This window comes from Paramisgurnus dabryanus, chromosome 3 (genome assembly GCF_030506205.2).
Source record: "Paramisgurnus dabryanus chromosome 3, PD_genome_1.1, whole genome shotgun sequence".
In the NCBI taxonomy this organism is placed as follows: Eukaryota; Metazoa; Chordata; class Actinopteri; order Cypriniformes; family Cobitidae; genus Paramisgurnus; species Paramisgurnus dabryanus.
The window spans coordinates 24,268,855-24,276,537 of NC_133339.1; the positions used below are offsets into that span (position 1 = coordinate 24,268,855).

Sequence of the window (7,683 nt, forward strand, 5' to 3'; positions counted from 1 at the left end):
ATAACTGACACTTTAGTCAACGAATAAAAATAAGACGAAAATGTTAGGGAGGGACGAATGGAGAAGAGATCCAATCAGAGCGAATCTTTGAGGGTAGGTTGATCTATGCAGGCAGCAGAGGTATCTTAAAAACCCACGGCAAAGTTCGTTTTCACAACAGGTTGTTTACATTATATTTAGTTGTACAGTCTTAGTTACCCAGCTTTGGCTGATGTCAGCTGACTTCGCTCGTTAGCAACACGCTAACGTTTTTCAGTACACCCGGTCCGAAGACATGTCTCATTGACAACAAAAATGTCCGAGCTAATGTTTAATCTGGTCACACTTAAAATATGACAACAAGACTGCCTGTAAAGACGACTCATCCAGAAATACATACACATAAACATACACGCAAAGGTTATTTTATCAGATAAACCACTGTGTTTTCGCTAAACTTGGAATAACATAGAAAGAAAGGAATACACATCTGAACTGTATTGATTGTATTGGATTGTAAAATCGTGAATCGGACAATTGGTGCTCTTTAACAAATACTGTACGTGAATGTGATCTCACTGCTTTTTCTTTATTAGTCACTTATTTAAATGCTTTCAGACATTCAGCTGCATTGAAAGCAGATTAATGGTATAAATGTACTGAAATAAATTTCTTGTTTAGATGTTTGAAAGTTTTCTCAAAATTAATTGGACTCAAAAAACAAGGACCTAATATGTTTGTGGGCAGTGTGTCACATCCAGAGCCGGCCCAGCCACTAAACGACCCTTGCAATTGCAAAGGGCCTCGTGGCCAGCAGAGGGCCCCCTAAAGTCACTTAGCTAGTGGTTGAAAAAAATCATTCATCAAAAGTAACATAAAATAAATATTCATTATTTATTATTATGGCAATGTTAAAAAGGCTGTTACTTGTTATTATAGTTATTATGAAAGTTCGCTAATAAATAAGATCTCTTTCTTGCTGAGATTGATTGACACACAACATCCAGCGCAGCAGCCAATCAGTGCCCGCGATCTATGTGCAGGCGAGCATCCCGCCCACAGAACGCAAAGTTGAGTTGAGCCAGATCTGATACAGACGCAAACTTTTTCTGTTGCTTTAAGGACAATTTCTTTAATGTTATGTGTGTTTGTGCGTAAATGAAAAGTAAGTGGATCTAATTTGACTTCGGTAATGACCAAACCTGTGTTCTGTTTGACTTCTCTTTCTTATATTTGCCATCATAACGTGAATTGGTATATTAAGCTTAATAATTAATATTTAAACGGTTTAACGTGGTAAATTAATTCTGTTACGCTTATATTTCACGTATGCCATTGTCATTTCTACATATGTATGTCATTAGTGTAATTATATTGTTAAACGTCTGAATTTAAAGTGTTTTATGTGTAAGAGTAAACAAACTCATGCGCATATGCGTGGTGGTACATGCCCAGACAGCGCACCGTTGTTATACCACCTGCTAGCCTTTGCAAAAGTGTATAATGTCACTGTTCAGTGTTTAATAATTAAACTATAGCAATGCATATGACATACAGTAGCCAGCTTTGTTAGATTAATGTTATGAATGCAATGTTAATTGATAATCTTTAGTTATTAATATTATTTGCAAGTGAATTGTTATTATCCACAAACCTATGTTTGTGTCAGATTTTGCTCATCTCAAACAAGCCTATTAACTTTTGTTATGCTATTTACGTAAGGGATAATAGTGAGGCGGTTCTTATAGCGAATGTTAGGTACTATTAACCTTGTTTGTGATGTTTTAGATATTATTGTTAATTTTGTTTATTTGAAAAATTTAAACATTTAAGTGTTATATTTATTATTTTATATAGGGGCGGTTTCCCGGACAGGGATTAGACTAGTCCTAGACCTAAACACTTTTAAGAGCTCTCCAAACTGAAAACGACTTGCACTTACATACCTTAAAATACATCAGTGCCCTTTGTTTTACCTTAAAATGCACACAGGTAATGTTTTTAGTAAGGCATGTTTGTTCAAACTAGTTATATTTCCTAATTAAACTAAGGCCTACTCCTGGATTAAGCTAATCCTGGTCCGTGAAACCACCCAATAATATTTTATTTAAATGTTATTCTATTTACTCTATTTCGTTTAAATTATTCATAGGCTGTTGTTTGTGCCTCTTAAACTCTGGTGTCAATTAAAAATGTTTCTTTGATGGTCAGTGAAAAGTCTTTTTATTCAGCAAGTTCATCAGTGTGTGTTTGTTGCACTGCACTGCCATTCAGTTCAGTAGGTGGTATCATATTTTTCTGTTAGACATCAAACATGGAACTCAAATCAAGAACTCAAGGGGGCAGTTTCCCTGAAAGGAATTAAACTAGTCCTAGACTAAAATAAAAGAAGGCTAAGAGCTGTCCAAACTGAAAAAAGCTTGTACTGACATATCTTAAAATACACCAGTGCCCTTTGTTTTGCCTCAAAATCCACACAAGTAATGTTTTTAGTAAGGCATTTTTGTTAAAACTAGTTATGTTTTCTAATTAAACTAAGGCAGAGTCCTGTCTTAAGATATTCCCTGTCCGGGACCACCCCAAGGTCTTTTATTGTCATTCTGTAGGCTACATGTTGCCACATAAGAACGAAATACGTACTCAGGACCAGCAATGTAAAAAAGATCATTAACATACAGTATACATAGAATAATTAAAACATAATTTAATAGACATATTTTAAAAAAAATAACATAGTAGATATAATATGTGCAGTATAGTTATAAGGTAGTCATTGCTTTTCTTTAGGCCTTACTTAAAACGGTCAAAGGGGCCTCCGACCAAATTTTGCTTAGGGCCCCCAAAGGTCTAGGGCCGGCTCTGGTCACATCAATGATCTCAAGTCAATGGAAATAGGCATTCTCCGTATAGGTTTATAAAGCAAACCCACAGCCAACAACAAGCATCGATTTCACCTGCAAACATGTCTATTGACATTTACAGTACATTTATACATTTGCAATACACTTTTATCCAAAGCAACTTGCAAGGTACACAATTTCAGTATTTGTGCTTCCTGGGAATTGAACTCATGATGTTTTGCACTGCTTACATAATGCTTTACCAACTGAGCCACATAAATACTACTGAGAATCCGAAACAGGTTTAATGGACAAACATATTTACAAATATTACAAAAATCATTGCTGATGGTTTGCCCCTTAGGCCACATGCGACTTTAACCTTCATCCTGTTTTTGTGCTAACAAGCCCCAAATGTCTATCGCCAAAAGCTGGTTGCAAAAGAGCACAAAACAACAACCACGGTTAGACTCAAATCAAGTGCTTTTTACAGAATTAGTTGTCATGACAACAGCTATGTGTTATGTCTATGGCTCTCCTTACTACTGGCAGGCTGTTTAATGAGACAACCTCACTCTCTATGTCTTTGCATTTTTGGTTACTTTCATGATGTATTCGCTACAGGGATCCAATACAAAATCATTTGCATTCATCTTTGCATATACTTGTATGTATAAATTTGTTATTTTGTTTATATATTGCCCCTTTGATATGGTATTCTTGTCAATTTGTATCTTGCTATTATATTCTCAGAAATAAAGGTACTATTAAAGCTTTCACTTGGGCAGTTCCCTTTTTAAAAGGTACCCCTTTGTTCCTGAGAGGGTGCATATTAGTACCTCACAGGTTTATATCTCTATCATAATTGTAAATATTAGGACCTTTTAAAAGTTCCCATCCTAGTGACAGCTTTTGTTACTTTTTTCTGGTAGTGTTCAGTATGTAAGTACTGGAAACTTTGATAAAAAAAAGGCAAATATTTTAAAATATGTGTGTTTAAAAAATGTTTCAATATATCAGATTTCTGTGACATTGTGCACTTATACACATATTCAGTGGCTTTTCATAATTTAAATTATTTTCAATGATATAAATCATATCACATGCAATTAATTGCTATACACTCCTGACCATTCTATTTTCGCAGATGACACAAATTACAGAATGTATGATATATCTAATCCTTTGATTTTCTGTTCTTCACCAGATAACCAGATAATTGAATTCATTAATCATTATGATAAGGCTACTTTCCTCGTCTGCCGATCCTCTTCGCACATCACTTGGCACTGTTATGTTTTTCGGTTACAGCCATACACGACCTGTCTGAGGTTAATGTCTGGTAGAGACTGTTTAAACAGTGTTGTTTTTATCCCTAGATGAAATTCATCCATCCTGTTTCTTAATTGCCAAAATATCTTTGCTCATCCTGTCTTCCGTCTCCAGCGCCCATGTGCTTCTTGTCAAAGCTGGCAGTGGTCCTAATTAAGAAAACTTTGCTGGAGTTGGCACCACAGAGCTGCAGGCAATTAAACAGCGACGAGTGTCATCGCCAGAATGCTCGAAACAGCGGGGCTTAAAACCCCATACACACCAGAACACCGGCACCTCCGCCTTCACGCTGCCAGACTTGTAAAACTTCGACTGCACACCACACCTTTTCATCACACCTGATACACGCATGCACAAACACATGCACTGTCAGAAAAAAAGGTACAAAACTCTGCCTTTTTCTGTCATTGGGGTGGTATCCAGTGGGGCTTCCGGCCTTAGTCAAACGGGTTAACACGTATGGTCGGGTTGCGATGTTTTTGGCGTCTTCTCCTGGTCCTGTAAATGGTATACAATATAGACCCGTTTGCCACTGAACCTGCATTAACGACAACAGTGGGGCTTTAGGCCTTAGTCAAACGGGTCGTCAGGTTTCATTTTCTCTTAAAGATCGGAAGGTGACCCTTATTTACCATATATACCCTCGCATTGGGCCCCCAATTTGCTAAATCCTCAACTGTGGATAACATAATTATGCCGCAATATCTAGTCTGTCTGGAACTAAGCTGAGTTAAACCACATCACTGTGTGACACTTCAATACATATGAACGGCTGCTACGCTAATACGATTTTGTTTTTCTCTCCCTGTCTCGTCCTCGACCCGAGGACGAGACAAACAGACCCAGTCCCGGTAGATGTGAAAGTCGGCACACCTCTGATCTACTGGCCGTCCTTCAACGTTATGCCCAGCTGATACCTGACCAACGATCACCGGCAGAACCGCTTAATCTCCGCTAAATCTCCATTTCCGTTCTCCCAAGGGTTTTTCCCTCCTAGGACTTATTTTTCCTCGGATAAAAGCCCGGGGTTTTTTTTTCTCCTAGGGGGTTTTTCACCCCGGGGAGGCAGCCTTTTTGGGCTTTACCTAGCTTCCTCTTCTATACGTTGCTTTAGTAATACGTGCAATTATAATATTGAGTCATAGCCGCAGCAAATTTAACTGCTCATGCTATCATGTATTCTGTTGTGCTATCTGTCGTTTTCTGTGCTTTTCACTGCTTCTATTTATGTAAAGCTGCTTTGAAACAATTGACTTTTGTGAAAAGCGCTATATAAATAAAATTGAATTGAATTGAATATCCTCAAAGGTTAGTATTTGTACCTTGTAGGGGTACAAAACAATAAAGGTACCACTAAACTTCTCATTACAGCACTAATACCACTAAAAGTGGTTCACTGGCTCGTAATCATAGGGGAACCATTTAAGTGTTTTTCCTATTTTCTTACAATTGCTTCGGTTTGGGGTTAGAACAACATTCTGTTACATAAAATGACATCCTTACCAAAACCCAACTCTAACCCTGTCAGGCAATTTAACGATGGTTTAAAAAGTATAAACCAATACTTTAAGTGACATCCTAACGCAAACAGCAAATCTAACCCAAAACTGAAGCGACAATTGTTTAAAAATGGGAAAAACAGTTGAGTAACCAATACGTGAAACTGTCACGGAAAAGAAAGTCACGGCAGGGGCACGTAATATGATGGAAATACATGACAATGTCACGCAAAACTGAGCAAAATAATGCGTGACTATTTCACGGAAATTTGTGAGATCAGGTTGGTTGTATTGTGTAAACGTGTCAATATAGACAAATCAGTTTATATCTGATGTCTATAATAATATTGTTTAAAATCTTTCTCATTCAAGGGGCTCCGATATCGCTGATTTAAACTGCAATTCATCTACTGGCCACTAGAGGCTGGCTCCAAAAGAGAGTGTATTACCATAAACCCCTATTAGCTGGAAACAGGCAACTTTTCATAGTACTCCTATTAGTAGAACTGCGTCCACTAGGGGGGAAACGTAGTCGGCGATCCAGTTTTTTCTCCTTAAAGGCTGGGTTTAACGGCTCGACAGCTTATAAAACTTATTTCTGGGTTCTTTGGCTTGTTAGCTGTACATACAGAATTGTCACACATCAGCTTTTAGGCATTATTCTGTTTTTGTTATAAGCCAGAAATGACAAGGAGGCAACCTCTCACAATACAAAGTCAATGGAGACGGTTGGATTGTTTTCCCTCCCGGTGGGCATGGTTTTCAGGTTATGACGCGCTGTGCTCTGTCTCTATGTTAAAATGCCCAACTTTACAGTAGAAACCCATTTCCGGTTATCCGTGAGTGATGCGCGGGCAAGATGGCTATGGCAGGCTTCAAAAAAGCTCTTCACAAACCTATGGGTGACTCATGGACACTACGTCCATATTTTTTACAGTCTATGTTCTTATTACTGTCTCATGTCAGCTATGTTGATCAGAAGATGTTGCACTTGTATGAGTGACAATAAAACGGATTTGATTTTGATTTCAAGATTTTGTAAGCATGTTTTATGGTCCACAATTTAAGGGATTGCATGTCTGATGGTTAAAAACCACGTCACACTCCTCTCTAGAATGAGCCATATGATTTTATATATCATTCATGCACGTATGCCAAACAATGTGCAATGATAACTTTAAATGCTCTGAACTACGAACTGTATAAGTGATAAATCTATGTAATGCTATTACTTAAAGTGAGAATCTCACTGCGAGATATACCCTTCATATACGGCAAGTTTTCACTTCCTGAAGTGTGAAACACATCTATTAGTGAAATGTTTGCCACTGGCTGAGAATTTTAAACAAAACACATTTCTAACAACATATGCTCACATGTAAATCACTAACATTATGTGGATGTAATGCCTCTGTTTTATGTCATGCTGTGACAGCAGTATAGCCAGCAGGTGCCTAGCCATCCAATGGATCATGAAATATAGAATGTGCTACATGAAATTTAAAAGGCACCTAATGATAGTACGGCATAATGTTTTATCTTACGTTTCAAACAATGTCAGTCTAAGAGGAGTTCAAAAAAAATTATTTCAAACAGTGGGCTGGGGAATTCATTGTGTTTATAAAATAAAATAGCAATAAAAATACACTACAGAGCCCTATAACAACGCATTTAAACTATAAAAGATCTGAGTGGTAATTGAGATGTTTCCTCACTTTTAGGGATAATTGTCCCCCGAGTTTGCCATTTGTCTGTTTTCTCTCTCTGCCTCTGCAAGCGTGCTTCAATCAGTCACAGTTAATATCGGCAATTAACAGAGTGCTGTGAATTCTAACCAGAGGCGTACGAAAAAGGTTAGGTTTTGGTGTTGCGCACATGATCTGAATACCACGAGCGACGACTGACACATTGATATGCTTTCGCTTTGAGGCAGAGCTGCTTAGATTCAGAGCGAGAAGAAAGCGGTTCCTGCCAAACCAGAGGCTGGAGGAAATGACCTCACGCTCACATTGTCTGAGATACACAGCGGGATC

The 7,683-nt window shown here is 37.8% G+C and overlaps 1 long non-coding RNA gene across 1 annotated transcript; it reads left to right on the top strand.

Annotated features, from left to right (window-relative positions):
• The first annotated feature begins 785 nt into the window (after positions 1-785).
• Positions 786-5,842, top strand: LOC135769833 (uncharacterized). Its single transcript, XR_010542519.2, has 3 exons — positions 786-1,144; positions 4,027-4,150; positions 4,266-5,842. It is a non-coding gene; the product is annotated as an uncharacterized lncRNA (long non-coding RNA).
• The last annotated feature ends 1,841 nt before the right edge of the window (positions 5,843-7,683 follow it).